The sequence below is a fragment of the Salvelinus fontinalis genome, chromosome 10 (genome assembly GCF_029448725.1).
Source record: "Salvelinus fontinalis isolate EN_2023a chromosome 10, ASM2944872v1, whole genome shotgun sequence".
In the NCBI taxonomy this organism is placed as follows: Eukaryota; Metazoa; Chordata; class Actinopteri; order Salmoniformes; family Salmonidae; genus Salvelinus; species Salvelinus fontinalis.
The window spans coordinates 5,955,083-5,970,862 of NC_074674.1; the positions used below are offsets into that span (position 1 = coordinate 5,955,083).

Consider the following 15,780-nt stretch of genomic DNA (forward strand, 5'->3'; position numbering starts at 1 on the left):
CAGTAGTGTGTTGGTGTGTATTTGGTCAGTAGTGTGTTGGTGTACATTTGGTCAGTAGTGTGTTGGTGTGTATCTGGTCAGTAGTGTGTTGGTGTACATTTGGTTAGTAGTGTGTTGGTGTGTATTTGGTCAGTAGTGTGTTGGTGTGTATCTGGTCAGTAGTGTGTTGGTGTGTATCTGGTCAGTAGTGTGTTGGTGTGTATCTGGTCAGTAGTGTGTTGGTGTGTATTTGGTCAGCAGTGTGTTGGTGTGTATTTGGTCAGGTGTGTGTTGGTGTGTATCTGGTTAGTAGTGTGTTGGTGTGTATATGGCACCCCAATGGTGGAACAAACTCCCTCACGACGCCAGGACAGCGGAGTCAACCACCACCTTCCGGAGACACCTGAAACCCCACCTCTTTAAGGAATACCTAGGATAGGATAAAGCAATCCTTCTGACCCCCCCCCCCCCCCTCCCTTAAAAGATTTAGATGCACTATTGTAAAGTGGCTGTTCCACTGGATATCATAAGGTGAATGCACCAATTTGTAAATCGCTCTGGATAAGAGCATCTGCTAAATGACTTAAATGTAAATGTAATTGTCTCTGGTCAGTAGTGTGTTGGTGTGTATTTGGTCAGTAGTGTGTTGGTGTGTATCTGGTCAGTAGTGTGTATCTGGTCAGGAGTGTGTATCTGGTTAGCAGTGTATTTGGTCAGTAGTGTGTTGGTGTGTATTTGGTCAGGTGTGTGTTGGTGTGTATCTGGTCAGTAGTGTGTATCTGGTCAGTCGTGTGTTGGTGTGTATTTGGTCAGGTGTGTGTTGGTGTGTATTTGGTCAGTAGTGTGTTGGTGTGTATCTGGTCAGTAGTGTGTATCTGGTCAGGAGTGTGTATTTGGTCAGTAGTGTGTTGGTGTACATTTGGTCAGGTGTGTGTTGGTGTGTATCTGGTCAGTAGTGTGTTGGTGTGTATTTGGTCAGGTGTGTGTTGGTGTGTATCTGGTCAGGAGTGTGTTGGTGTGTATTTGGTCAGGTATGTGTTGGTGTGTATCTGGTTAGTAGTGTGTTGGTGTGTACTTGGTCAGGTGTGTGTACTTGGTCAGGTGTGTGCATGTGTATGCGTGGACAGACAGAGGGGTGTAGGGGACAGTGTATTTTGAGGTTGGGAGATCTTTTGAAGCGACATCACGTTGATGGTACCACACCTCTGCTACTCTCCTATTGAACTAAATCACTCCGCTACCCACGGCAGGAAAATAACACCTATTATAATTGTTTGACATTTTGGTAATGCCAAACTGACATTTCAGACTGACACCTTTTTCTCTCTCTTTCTTTGGGTACCTTTTTTTGGATCCCAGGCTTTTTAAAGGGTAATGATATATATTGACGGTTTTACACTCTGAAAACGTGCAGCCTTCTGACAGCTCCAAATCATCCTCTCTTGTTTTGTTTGACTGCTTTAAGTCTCACTCACGGGCCGATCAAAGAGTGTCAAGGAACACTTTCCGTGTGCCTTGTCGGCAAACCAAAAGTCACCCCATTTACAGAAATCATAGTTCCTTACAAATAAGCTGCGTTGAAAGGAATCTGTGAAGTTCCTTTTATCTCCTCCCACACTGACTAAAATATTCTTACAAAACAAAATTGAAACAATTATGGCTGAGTATTTCTACACGAAAATATGAATTGCATTAATGATTAAATTGTTTGGTAGCTCACTGTCACAGATACCATGTTGTCTCGTACTTCAGGGTTTTGTTTCAATGGCAGACATGAGCTGCATATGTATAGCAGTAATATACACTACAACGCCTTCTGGGAAGGCCAACCACTAGAGGTTGGAACATTGCTGCTGGGACTCGCCTCCATTCAGTCACAAGAGCATTAGTAAGGTGGGCACATATGTTGGGCGATTAGGCCTGGCTTGCAGTCGGGGTTCCAATTCATCCAAAAGGTGTTCGATGGGGTTGAGGTCAGGGGTCTGTGCAGGCCAGTCAAGTTCTTCTACACCGATCTCGACAAACCATTTCTATATGGATCTCGCTTTGTGCATGGGGGAATTGTCATGCTGAAACAGGAAAGGACTTTCCCCAAACTGTGGCCACAAAGTTGGAAGCACAGAATCGTCTAGAGTGTCATTGTATGCTGTAGCATTAAGATTTCCCTTCACTGGAACTAAGGGCCTAGCCCGAAACATGAAAAAAAGCCCCAGACCATTATTTCTCCTCCACCAAACTTTACAGTTAGCACTATGCATTCGGGCAGGTAGCATTTTCCTGGCGTCCTCAAGAGTCGTTTGTCGGACTGCCAGGTGGTGAAGCGTGATTCATCACTCCAGAGAACGCGTTTCAGTTACTGACTGTTACTTTTGATTTTGATCCCCCCCCTTTGTTCAGGGACACATTATTAAATTTCTGTTTGTCACATGTCTGTGGAACTTGTTCAGTTTATGTCTCAGTTGTTGAATCTTGTTATGTTCATACAAATATTTACACATGTTAAGTTTGCTGAAAATAAACGCAGTTGACAGTGAGAGGACGTTCTTTTTTTGCTAAGTTTAGAAACATAATTGAATATTGTACATAAAAAACTCTGCAAAAAAAGAAACGTCCTCTCACTGTCAACTGCGTTTATTTTCAGCAAACTTAACATGTGTAAATATTTGTATGAACATAACAAGATTCAACAACTGGTGACTAACACAAATGGAATAATGTGTCCCTGACCAAAGGGGGGTCCAAATCAAAAGTAACAGTCAGTATCTGGTGTGGACACCAGGTGCATTAAGTACTGCAGTGCATCTCCTCCTCATGAACTGCACCAGATATGCCAGTTCTTTCTGTGAGATGTTACCCCACTCTTCCACCAAGGCACCTGCAAGTTCCCGGCTGTAGGGCAGCTCATGACTGTAGGGCAGCTCATGACTGTAGGGCAGCTCATGACTGTAGGGCAGCTCATGACTGGAAGGCAGCTCTGACAGCTCCTGACTGGCTGGCGGCTCTGGCAGCTCCTGACTGGCTGGCGGCTCTGGCAGCTCCTGACTGGCTGGCGGCTCTGGCAGCTCCTGACTGGCTGGCGGCTCTGGCAGCTCCTGACTGGTGGCAGCTCTGGCAGCTCCTGACTGGCTGGCGGCTCTGGCAGCTCCTGACTGGCTGGCGGCTCTGGCTGCTCCTGACTGGCTGGCGGCTCTGGCAGCTCCTGACTGACGGACGGCTATAGCGTCTCCTGACTGACGGACGGCTCTAGCGGCTCCTGACTGACGGACGGCTCTAAAGGCTCGGGACAGACGGGCGGCTCTGAAGGCTCGTGGCAGACGGGCGGCTCTGATGGCGCTGGGCAGACGGATGGCTCAGATGGCGCTGGGCAGACGGATGGCTCAGATGGCGCTGGGCAGACGGATGGCTCAGATGGCGCTGGGCAGACGGATGGCTCAGATGGCGCTGGGGAGACGGATGGCTCAGATGGCGCTGGGCAGACAAATGGCTCAGATGGCGCTGGGCAGACGAGCAGTGCAGGCGGCGTTGGGCAGACGGCCGACTCTGACCTGCTGAGGCGCACAGTAGGCCTGGTGCGTGGTGCCGGAACTGGTGGTACCGGACTGGAAACACGTACCTCAAGGCTAGTGCGGGGAGCAGGAACAGGGCACACTGGAATCTCAAAGCGCACTATAGGCCTGGTGCGTGGTACCGGCACTGGTGGTACTGGGCTGAGGGCACGCACTTGGGCCCTGGAGACGCACAGGAGGCTTAAAGCGTGGTGCCGGAACTGGAGGCACTTGGCTGGAGACACGCACCACAGGGAGAGTGCGTGGAGGAGGAACAGGGCTCTGGAGACGCACTGGAAGCCTGGTGCGTGGTGTAGACACTGGTGGTACTGGGCTGGGGCGGGAAGGTGGCGCCGGATATACCGGACCGTGCAGGCGTACTGGCTCCCTTGAGGACCGAGCCCGCCCAACCTTACCTGGTTGAATGCTCCACCTAGCCCGTCCAATGCGGGGAGGTGGAATAACCCGCACTGGGCTGTGTAGGCGAATCGGGGACACCATGCGTAAGGCTGGTGCCATGTACACCGGCCCGAGGAGACGTACTGGAGGCCAGATATGTTGAGCCGGCTTCATGGCACTCGGCTCAATGCTCAATCTAGCCCGCCCAGTGCGGGGAGGTGGAATAACCCGCACCGGGCTATGCACCCGTACAGGAGACACCGTGCGCTCTTCCGCATAACACGGTGTCTGCACGTACTCCCGCTCTCCACGGTAAGCATGGGAAGTGGGCGCAGGTTTCCTACCTGCCTTCGCCACACTACCCTTTAGCCCCCTCCCAAGAAATGTTTGGGGTTTCTTCACGGGCTTCCAGCCACGCTTCCGTGCTGCCTCCTCATACCACCGCTCCTGGGCTTTCGCTGCCTCCATCTCTTCCCGAGAGCGGCGATATTCTCCAATGTGAGCCCAGTGTCCTTTACCCTCCAGAATTTCCTCCCATGTCCAGGATTCCTGTGTAGTGGGCCGCTGCTGCTGCCCGTACCCACGCTGCTTGGTCCGAGTTTGGTGGGTGATTCTGTAACGGCAGTCTAAGTCGTCCTCCTCCTCAGACGAGGAGAGGCGAGAAGGATCTGAGGACCAATGTGCAGCGTGGTAATTTTCCATGATTTAATTAACACAAAACAAGACACTATACAAAATGACAAAACAAACTAACCGTCACAGTCCTAGCTGGTGCAGACAAAACACAAAGACAGGAAACAACCACCCACAATCCCCAACACAAAACAAGCCATCTATATATGATTCTCAATCAGGGACAACGATTGACAGCTGCCTCTGATTGAGAACCATATTAGACTGGACACAGAAACAGACGAACTAGACACACAACATAGAATTCCCACCCAGGTCACGTCCTGACCAACACTAAACAAGCAAAACACATAAGAACTCTGGTCAGGACGTTACACATTTTATATATATACATCCAGTGTCTGTGTTCTTTTGCCCGTCTTAATCTTTTCTTTTTATTGGCAAGTCTAAGATATGGCTTTTTCTTTGCAATTCTGCCTAGAAGGCCAGCATCCCGGAGTTGCCTCTTCACTGTTGACGCTGAGACTGGTGTTTTGCGGGTACTATTTAATGAAGCTGCCAGTTGAGGACTTGTGAGGCGTCTGTTTCTCAAACTAGACATTCTAATGTACATGTCCTCTTGCTCAGTTGTGCACCAGTTGTGCACCACTCCTCTTTCTATTCTGGTTAGAGACAGTTTGTGCTGTTCTGTGAAGGGAGTAGTACACAGCGTTGTACGAGATCTTCAGTTTCTTGCCAATTTCTTGCATGGAATCACCTTCATTTCTCAGAACAAGAATAGACTGACGAGTTTCAGAAGAAAGTTCTTTTTGTTTCTGGCCATTTTGAGCCTGTAATCGAACTCACAAATGCTGATGCTCCAGATCTCAACTAGTCTAAAGAAGGACAGTTTTATTGCTTCTTTAATCAGAACAACAGTTTTCAGCTGTGATAACATAATTGCAAAAGGGTTTTCTAATGATCAATTAGCCTTTTAAAATTATAAACTTAGCTAACACAACGTGCCATTGGAACACAGGAGTGATGGTTGCTGATAATGGGCCTCTGTACGCCTATGCCGATATTCCATTCAAAATCTGCAGTTTCCAGCTACAATAGTCATTTACAACATTAACCTCTAACGCCTCACAAACCCGGATCCGGGAGCACTCCCTTCAAAAAAGCTGACTAGCATAGCCTAGCCTAAAGCCACAGGGATATCATATAATAAAATGTTCATTAAATCACAAGTCCAAGACACCAAATGAAAGATACACATCTTGTGAATTCAGCCATCATTTCTGATTTTTAAAATGTTTTACAGGGAAGACACAATATGTAAATCTATTAGCTAACCACGTAGCAAAAGACACCACTTCTTTACTCCACCATTTTTTTACTCCATCAGTAGCTATCACAAATTCGACCAAATAAAGATATAAATAGCCACTAACCAAGAAACAACTTCATCAGATGACAGTCTGATAACATATTTATTGTATAGCATATGTTTTGTTAGAAAAATGTGCATATTTCAGGTATAAATCATAGTTTACCATTGCAGCCACTATCACAACTCTCACCAAAGCGACTAGAATAACTACAGAGACCATCGTGTATTAGCTAATTACTCATCATAAAACATTTCTTAAAAATACACAGCGTACAGCAGATGAAAGACACAGATCTTGTGAATCCAGCCAATATTTCAGATTTTCTAAGTGTTTTACAGCGAAAACACAATATAGCGTTATATTAGCTTACCACAATAGCAAACATCACAACAGCATTGATTCAAGGCAAAAATAGCGATAACGTATAAACCACCAAAATATATAAATTTTTTCACTAACCTTCTCAGAATTCTTCAGGTGACAGTCCTATAACATCATATTACACAATGCATATAGAGTTTGTTCGAAAATGTGCATATTTAGCGGCACAAATCGTGCTTATACAATGAGAATAGTGTCCAAAACCTCAAGCAATCTGTCCGGCGCCATCTTGGAGAGGCACCTATTCTAATCGAAAACTATTCATAAACTTGACTAAAAAAATACAGGTTGGACAGCAATTGAAAGACAAATTAGTTCTTAATGCAATCGCTGGGTTACATTTTTAAAATGAACGTTACTTCAAGCATACAGCGTGCGCTAAAGCGAGACGCACCGAAATTCATGGCGGAATTATTATTTGACATTTTTCAACAGAACAACGAATTATCAGCATAAATAGTTCTTACTTTTTGATGAACTCTCATCACAATCTTGGGAAAGGTGTCCTTTGTCCAAAATAATCGTTGCTAGGTTGGAGAACGTCCTCTTCCACGTTGCAATTAGCAGTAAACATTAGCTTAAGAGAGAGAGATACCCAACCCCCTAGAACGCCAGGAAATGAAATACCCGAAAATCGCAATATACTGACATAAACTGATATAACTCGGTTTAAAATAACAACATTATGATGTCTTTAACACCTATATCAAATAAAAACAGAGCCGGATATATCTAAGAGCTAAAACAGGAGCTTCTAGCACGACATGCCAAGATCCTCCCTGCGTCAGAGCGAAGAGTCAAAAGAGGGGACACCTCATTTCCAAAAAATGTATAAACTTTCAGATCTGCCTAGAGACTCCATTTCAAGTCCCTCTATTCGCTGACACCCAGGGGAAGGCGTATGCAGTGCATCTCAACCAATAAAGGACAGGCAAATTAATAAACTGTTCTGGGAACAGCGAGCAGATTTCAGCATTTTCAAATCCTCATAGGAAAATTGCTCTAAGTCCAGTTCTGTTTCACTCACAGACATAATTCAAACGGTTTTAGAAACTAGAGAGTGTTTTCTATCCAATAGTAATAATAATATGCATATTGTACGAGCAAGAATTGAGTACGAGGCAGTTTAATTTGGGCACTATTTTTTCCAATGGGGAAACAGCGCCCCCATATTGACAAGAAGTTGTTAACAATGTCTGCACTGTATTTCTGATCAATTTGATGTTCTTTTAATGGACATAAAATGTGATTTTCTTTCAAAAACAAGGACATTTCTAAGTGAGCCCAACATTTTGAACGGTAGTGTATATATGTATAATATATATGTAGATAGATACCTACTGTCTGTACATTGGCATGCACAGCATATGAATGGAGTCTGGGCAGTATATAGGTAGAAGACTACTCGCTGCGTTGCTCCTCTCACCTGAGGTTGGTGTAAAGCTTCCAAAGAGTGGGGGAAGGCTGTTTCAGCTCTGCTTTGGGGATATGATTGGTTTTAATGGGTTCGGCCCCCTTTTCTTGACGTGTCTTTTATTTATATTTGTCCCAGTTTTGCCATCTGCTACTCATGACATCTATTGCAGCAGCCTGTTCTTTGTAAAAGCCATTGCATTGTGATAAATGTGTGTATATATGGTGAAGTGACTGAAGAAATCATTGCCTTGTACTTTTGCACTGTCGTGGATGTTGGTTTAGTTTGAGTTTTGCTCAGCCAGAGTGTCTGATGCTGTTTTGTTTCTCTCGTGTATATGTCTGGAATGGTTTTGGGAGTGTTTAGGGATTACAGTAACGCTTACAGGAACCATGAGACACCTCATCCTCAATTTGAACCCCTCCCAAAACACTGGGACAGGGATAGCCTCGCAATTCAACCTGTATGTTTTTTTTTGCAAGCTCTGCTGTGCATCAAAAACCCATGTCTGTTTTAAATATGTTTTAGTATTCTAACTCTGTTCTCTCATATTTTGTGTTGCTGTCACTATCTTTTTAGTAAGGTTGACAACATTAATGTGCTACTGGAAAACTTCTGTTTTTATTTTTTATTTTACAATGTATTTTACACTGAAATTGGAGATCAGTTTCCAACCGAAGTGGAAGAGGAGAATTCACAGAACAGAAGCAACCGCAGCAGAGAGAAAGCTCCAATGACACGCTCTGTGGCGTCGACAGGTGTGAATCAATTTCCATTGGAAAAATCAGATACAACTGTCACAATGTGTGGTGACAGCAGCTGTCGGCAGGGCACAGCACAGTCTCACATTAGCAAGGTGTTCCTGCTTCCAGAACAAACAAAGCTCCCAGTTTACCTGGAAAGAAAGGGAGGTGAGAACCAAGGGTTTGATGACATTTGTTTTGCGGTGGTGTGACGGAACAGATGGCTCATTACGCCTGTGAATGCACAGTCTTTCCTCGCTCTGCTCACAGGGCTTTGTTTTGCCATAATTTGATCTCCGCTCTGTTGAGAGTATTTACAGATTGAAGGGGGATGAATTACTATAAAACACATGGCTGGGTCATTAAGAGCTGGCAAGGATACTCTTATTGGAGGAGAGAATAAAACTCAACCACTTCATGGAGGGGTATCAAGCTACATATATACAGTAGTGGTATTTTTCCCATGGTAGATGTTCTGTTATGGTTAGTTTAGTGTCGCATACAGTACCAGTCAAAGGTTTGGACACACCTACTCATTTTTACTACTTGCACACGCATTCTCTCAACCAGCTTCACCTGGAATGTTTTTCCAACAGTCTTGAAAGAGTTCCCACATATGCTGAGCATTTGTTGGCTACTTTTCCTTCACTCTGCGATCCAACTCATTCCAAAACATCTCAATTGGATTGAGGTTGGATGGTTGAGGAGGCCAGGTCATCTGATGCGGCACTCCATCACTCTCCTTCATGGTCAAATAGCCCTTACACAGTCTGGAGGTGTGTTATGTCATTGTCCCGTTGGGTAAAAAACTATAGTCTTCCTTTCCTGTGGTGGTCCTCATGAGAGCCAGTTTCATCATTGCTCTTGATTTTTTTTGCGACTCCGCTTGAAGAAGCATTCAAAGTTCTTGAAATGTTCCTGATTGACTGACCTTCATGTCTTAAAGTAATAAGATGGACTGTCGTTTCTCTTTGCTTATTTGAGCTGTTCTTGTCATAATATGGACTTGGTCTTTTACCAAATTGTCACGCCCTGACCTTAGAGATCCTTTTTATGTCTCTATTTGGTTTGGTCAGGGTGTGATTTGGGGTGGGTATTCTATGTTCTTTCGTTCTATTATTTGTATTTCTATGTTTTGGCCGGGTAGGGTTCTCAATCAGGGACAGCTGTCTATTGTTGTCTCTGATTGAGAACCATACTTAGGTAGCCCTTTTTCCCACCTGTCTTTGTGGGAAGTTGTCTTTGTTTGTTGGCACTATAGCCTTTAGCTTCACGTTTCTTTGGATTGTTTATTGTTTTTGTCGGCATCATATAAATAAAGTAATATGTACGCTCACCACGCTGCACCTTGGTCCTCTTCATTCAACGGCCGTGACACAAATAGGGCTATCTTCTCTATGGCACCCCTACCTTGTCACAACACATCTGATTGGCTCGAATACATTAAGAAGGAAAGAAATTCCACAAATTAACTTTTAACAAGGCACACTTGTTAATTGACTACCTCATTAAGATAATGGCAAGAGTGTGCAAAACTGTCTTCAAGGCAAAGTATGGCTACTTTGAAGAATCGCAAATATAAAATATTTGTTTAGCATTTCTGTGATTACTACATGATTCCATAAGTGTTATTTCATAGTTTTGATGTCTTCACTATTTTTCTACACTGTAGAAAAAAGTAAAAATAAAGAAAAACCCTTGAATGAGTAGGTGTGTCCAAACTTTTGACTGTAACTGTATATCTGACTATTCCTGAAGACTATTCATGGCTGTTGTGCTGAATGTCTGGGCCTGAAGGCTCCACTGTCTCAGTAACATCAACAAGCACTCTGCACTGCCAGACCCTCATCAGTTCGGCCAGTCACAGACCTTTTAGAACGTCAAATCAAACTGACATATCCTTCCACTTCAATATCGCCTGTATTTCTTGGATATTTTCTTTATTTAGTGTCACTCACCATTTAGTGTTTGTTGAATCATTGTTCTTGTTTTTCTATTTTTCTCCACTGTGACCCAGCTTAAGCTTATTTCCAATGGTATCATTGGAAATCCATGTTCTGCATGGAGAGTCATGACATTAAAATGCAAAAGGGTAAAGAGAGCTACAGGCTAGACACCTAGTGGGTGATTTCACTCACCTAGCGGGGCAGATTTCACTCACCTAGCGGGGCAGATTTGACTCACCTAGCGGGGCAGATTTGACTCACCTAGCGGGGCAGATTTGACTCACCTAGCGGGGCAGATTTCACTCACCTAGCGGGGCAGATTTCACACACTCTGTGGGGGTCAGATTCGCAGCCTGCAGAGTGTGTGAGCTCGTATATGCACAGTAGACGCTTGTTAGTTAAGGTTTTTTTGTAGATTTCTTCAGAGATTATCTCATTTACTTCAGGCATCCTTTTCAGTTGACTTCAGTATAAGAGTTCCCTAGTAATTCAAACATTGTAAACTTGTTGCAAACATGGCCATTACTGAACACTGAAATCAGTGAAATTACTAGATAAAAGCCCTGTACAGTAAGTAATTAATTATCTTTCAATGGCTTATTTATATTGACCGATATGGTTCGATCACGTGAATGATCTCATTTGAAATATTAAACATCCTTGGCCATTCTGCCTATGGAAAAATACAACAGGTTATATGCTACTTTCCAATAAAACTTTGTATAGAAGAGATGATAGCCCTTTCCAGCTCACTATCATAAGTGAAGCTGGCAGTCATGTTGCATGCACTTGGTGACATCTAGTGGCAGTCCACAGTACTGGTTCTTTATTTTGAGGATTTTACCATAGTGACCACCTGACCTTGCATGCCTCAGCAATCACACCGTGTGTGTGTGTGTGTGCACAAACACGTTTAACGTGTGCCACCCATTTCAAAAGACCACAACTCGCGTGACTCTTTCCTTGGATCCCTTTAACCCGTGTAGCATTCTATTTGGAGCTATAGCTGGAGATGTTAGTGGGAAAGGCTGTCATCCAAGGATAGAAAGGATGGTACCACTCTTCACAGTGGCTTTTACAAGATGTTACTTGGACTTTAGTGAGGATGTATCATTGAGGAGATGATGAGATCCACAGAAGAGAAAAAGGTTGGTAACACATTTTGTTGAATAGCTTGAGGGGAGTCCAAAACGGTTCCATGATTCCATCCAACTTACATGTAAGTTATTCAGTCATATTTTGACACAACACAAACATACTTTTATAATCTATTCTCCTTGACAAAGTGTTTGTAAGAGGGGCCGGACTTTGAACATTTTAGCAGTTCTGCTATTTTGTGTCAATGTGTGGACAGGAGCTGAACTGAACTCCAGCCAGAATGATCATTGTGCTCAAAAAACAAAGAGTACATTCAAACTGCAGGTCATCTTCTTGGATGGCAGTGATAAGAGATTTGATTGGGTGATTGTGGAGGCCACGTCATCTGATGCAGCACTCCATCACTCTCCTTCATGGTCAAATAGCCCTTACACAGCCTGGAGATGTGTTGGGTCATTGTCCTGTTGAAAAACAAATGATAGTCCCACTAAGCCCAAACCAAATGGGATGGTGTATCGCTGCAGAATGCTGTGGTAGCCATGATGGTTAAGTGTGCCTTGAATTGTAAATAAATCACAGACAGTGTCACCAGCAAAGCATCCCCACACCTCCTCCTCCATGCTTCACAGTGGGAACCGCACATGCGGAGATCACCTAGTCTGCATCTCACAAAGACACGGCGGTTGGAACCAAAAATCTCACATTTGGACTCATCAGACCAAAGGACAGAATTCACCGGTCTAATGTCCATTGCTCATGTTTCTTGGCCCAAGCAAGTCTCTTATTATTATTGGTGTCCTTTAGTAGTGGTTCCTTTGCAGCAATTCAACCATGAAGACCTGATTCACGCAGTCTCCTATGAATAGTTGATGTTGAGATGTGTCTGTTATTTGAACTCTGTGAAGCATTTATTTGGGCTGCAATTTCTGAGGCTGGTAACTCTAATGAACTTATCCTCTGCAGCAAAGGGAACTCTGGGTCTTCCATTCCTGTGGCGGTCCTTCATGAGAGCCAGTTTCAACATAGCGCTTGTTGGTTTTTGAGACTGCACTTGAAGAAACATTCAGAATTCTTGAAATGTTCCTGATTGACTGACCTTCATGTCTTAAAGTAATGATGGACTGTCGTTTCTCTTTGCTTATTTGAGCTGTTCTTGCCATAATATGGACTTGCTATTTTACCAAATAGGGCTATCTTCTTGTGGACTTCAATGAACAACACATCAGCTGTATGTGACCAGGTGAAAAAACCTTTCCAAGCCAAACCATGTCATAACCGCTACACACAGCCTACATCGTTGTCCCCATATTAGCTACAGTAACATCATAGTCAGCATAGCTAATAGAACTAACGTGTTAGTAAACCCGCTACAATCATGCAGTAACGTTACAGTGTACAGTCAGTAAGCAGTTTAGCACTTAGACTGGCAATAACTTACCTTTACTTGGAAGAATTCCAGTGTTGTGTTGAATAGTCATAGCCAGCTAGCTAACATAGCATCCCTCTGTTTGAGCAGGGTGTTTGAGTAGGCTAAACTAGCTAGCTGCATTTGCTAGCTAAGTAAGTGAAACTGGAGAAGAAAAAAAATGGACGGAAGCTAGCTGTCCTCCGGCTACACCATGGTGCTACCCTACTGTGTGCTGTTGAGGCTACTGTAGACCATTAGAAAACAGGGTATTGTAATCAATTATTTGGAGACGTGAATATATTTAGTATAGTTATATCTAAACATGATAACTTTTTAAAAATGTTTTACAATTTCAAAAAAAATGAAATTCACTGAGGAGGATGTTCCTCCCCTCCTCTGAGGAGTCTCCACTGATTTACACATACAGTTTACCAAAAGGCAGTAATTGGGACTTTATGTATTTGTAAATCTAAATGCCTCAGCTTATTGTAAACACAAGTATATTCAGATGTTATCATTCTTGTTATAATTAAATGGGTTAGTCTTACTCCCACTGTATTCTGTTGGCAATTAATCTGCCTCCTTTTTAAGACCCCATTATCCGTGTTGACCACATGCAGTAGTTCTCCTTTCAAGTCATGGGGCATTTTGTGCATCTATGTGACGAGTGAAGGGACAATAAGTGAAAAAAAAAAAAAAAAGGAGATGAGGCCTATAGAGGGACGAGAAATATAGAGGGACGAGAATGACTGCAGTGCTGCTTAGAGGAGACAGGGGTTTGAAGTATAGAGGGACGAGAATGACTGCAGGCCTGCTTAGAGGAGACAGGGATTTGAAGTATAGAGGGACGAGAATGACTGCAGGGCTGCTTAGAGGAGACAGGGGTTTGAAGTATAGAGGGACGAGAATGACTGCAGGGCTGCTTAGAGAAGACAGGGGTTTGAAGTATAGAATGACTGCAGGCCTGCTTAGAGGAGACAGGGGTTTGAAGTATAGAATGACTGCAGGGCTGCTTAGAGGAGACAGGGGTTTGAAGTATAGAATGACTGCAGGGCTGCTTAGAGGAGACAGGGGTTTTAAGTATAGAATGACTGCAGGCCTGCTTAGAGGAGACAGGGGTTTGAAGTATAGAATGACTGCAGGCCTGCTTAGAGGAGACAGGGGTTTGAAGTATAGAGGGACGAGAATGACTGCAGGGCTGCTTAGAGGAGACAGGGGTTTGAAGTATAGAGGGACGAGAATGACTGCAGTGCTGCTTAGAGGAGACAGGGGTTTGAAGTATAGAGGGACCAGAATGACTGCAGTGCTGCTTAGAGGAGACAGGGGTTTGAAGTATAGAATGACTGCAGGCCTGCTTAGAGGAGACAGGGGTTTGAGGTATAGAGGGACCAGAATGACTGCAGTGCTGCTTAGAGGAGACAGGGGTTTGAAGTATAGAATGACTGCAGGCCTGCTTAGAGGAGACAGGGGTTTGAGGTATAGAGGGACCAGAATGACTGCAGGGCTGCTTAGAGGAGACAGGGGTTTGAAGTATAGAATGACTGCAGGGCTGCTTAGAGGAGACAGGGGTTTGAAGTATAGAGGGACCAGAATGACTGCAGGGCTGCTTAGAGGAGACAGGGATTTGAAGTATAGAATGACTGCAGGGCTGCTTAGAGGAGACAGGGGTTTGAAGTATAGAATGACTGCAGGGCTGCTTAGAGGAGACAGGGGTTTGAAGTATAGAATGACTGCAGGGCTGCTTAGAGGAGACAGGGGTTTGAAGTATAGAGGGACGAGAATGACTGCAGTGCTGCTTAGAGGAGACAGGGATTTGAAGTATAGAGGGACGAGAATGACTGCAGGGCTGCTTAGAGGAGACAGGGGTTTGAAGTATAGAATGACTGCAGGCCTGCTTAGAGGAGACAGGGGTTTGAAGTATAGAATGACTGCAGGGCTGCTTAGAGGAGACAGGGGTTTGAAGTATAGAGGGACCAGAATGACTGCAGGGCTGCTTAGAGGAGACAGGGGTTTGAAGTATAGAATGACTGCAGGGCTGCTTAGAGGAGACAGGGGTTTGAAGTATAGAATGACTGCAGGGCTGCTTAGAGGAGACAGGGGTTTGAGGTATAGAATGACTGCAGGGCTGCTTAGAGGAGACAGGGGTTTGAAGTATAGAATGACTGCAGGGCTGCTTAGAGGAGACAGGGGTTTGAAGTATAGAATGACTGCAGGGCTGCTTAGAGGAAACAGGGGTTTGAAGTATAGAGGGACGAGAATGACTGCAGGCCTGCTTAGAGGAGACAGGGGTTTGAAGTATAGAGGGACCAGAATGACTGCAGGGCTGCTTAGAGGAGACAGGGGTTTGAAGTATATAATGACTGCAGGGCTGCTTAGAGGAGACAGGGGTTTGAAGTATAGAGGGACCAGAATGACTGCAGGGCTGCTTAGAGGAGACAGGGGTTTGAAGTATAGAATGACTGCAGGGCTGCTTAGAGGAGACAGGGGTTTGAAGTATAGAGGGACCAGAATGACTGCAGGGCTGCTTAGAGGAGACAGGGGTTTGAAGTATAGAATGACTGCAGGGCTGCTTAGAGGAGACAGGGGTTTGAAGTATAGAATGACTGCAGGGCTGCTTAGAGGAGACAGGGGTTTGAAGTATAGAATGACTGCAGGGCTGCTTAGAGGAAACAGGGATTTGAAGTATAGAGGGACGAGAATGACTGCAGGGCTGCTTAGAGAAGACAGGGGTTTGAAGTATAGAGGGACCAGAATGACTGCAGGGCTGCTTAGAGGAGACAGGGGTTTGAAGTATAGAGGAACGAGAATGACTGCAGGGCTGCTTAGAGGAGACAGGGGTTTGAAGTATAGAATGACTGCAG

General features: G+C 44.5%; 1 pseudogene; it reads left to right on the plus strand.

Moving 5' to 3' along the window:
- LOC129863164 (rab proteins geranylgeranyltransferase component A 2-like) overlaps positions 1–10,489 on the plus strand; it is a 58,572-nt pseudogene extending 48,083 nt beyond the window's left edge.
- The last annotated feature ends 5,291 nt before the right edge of the window (positions 10,490–15,780 follow it).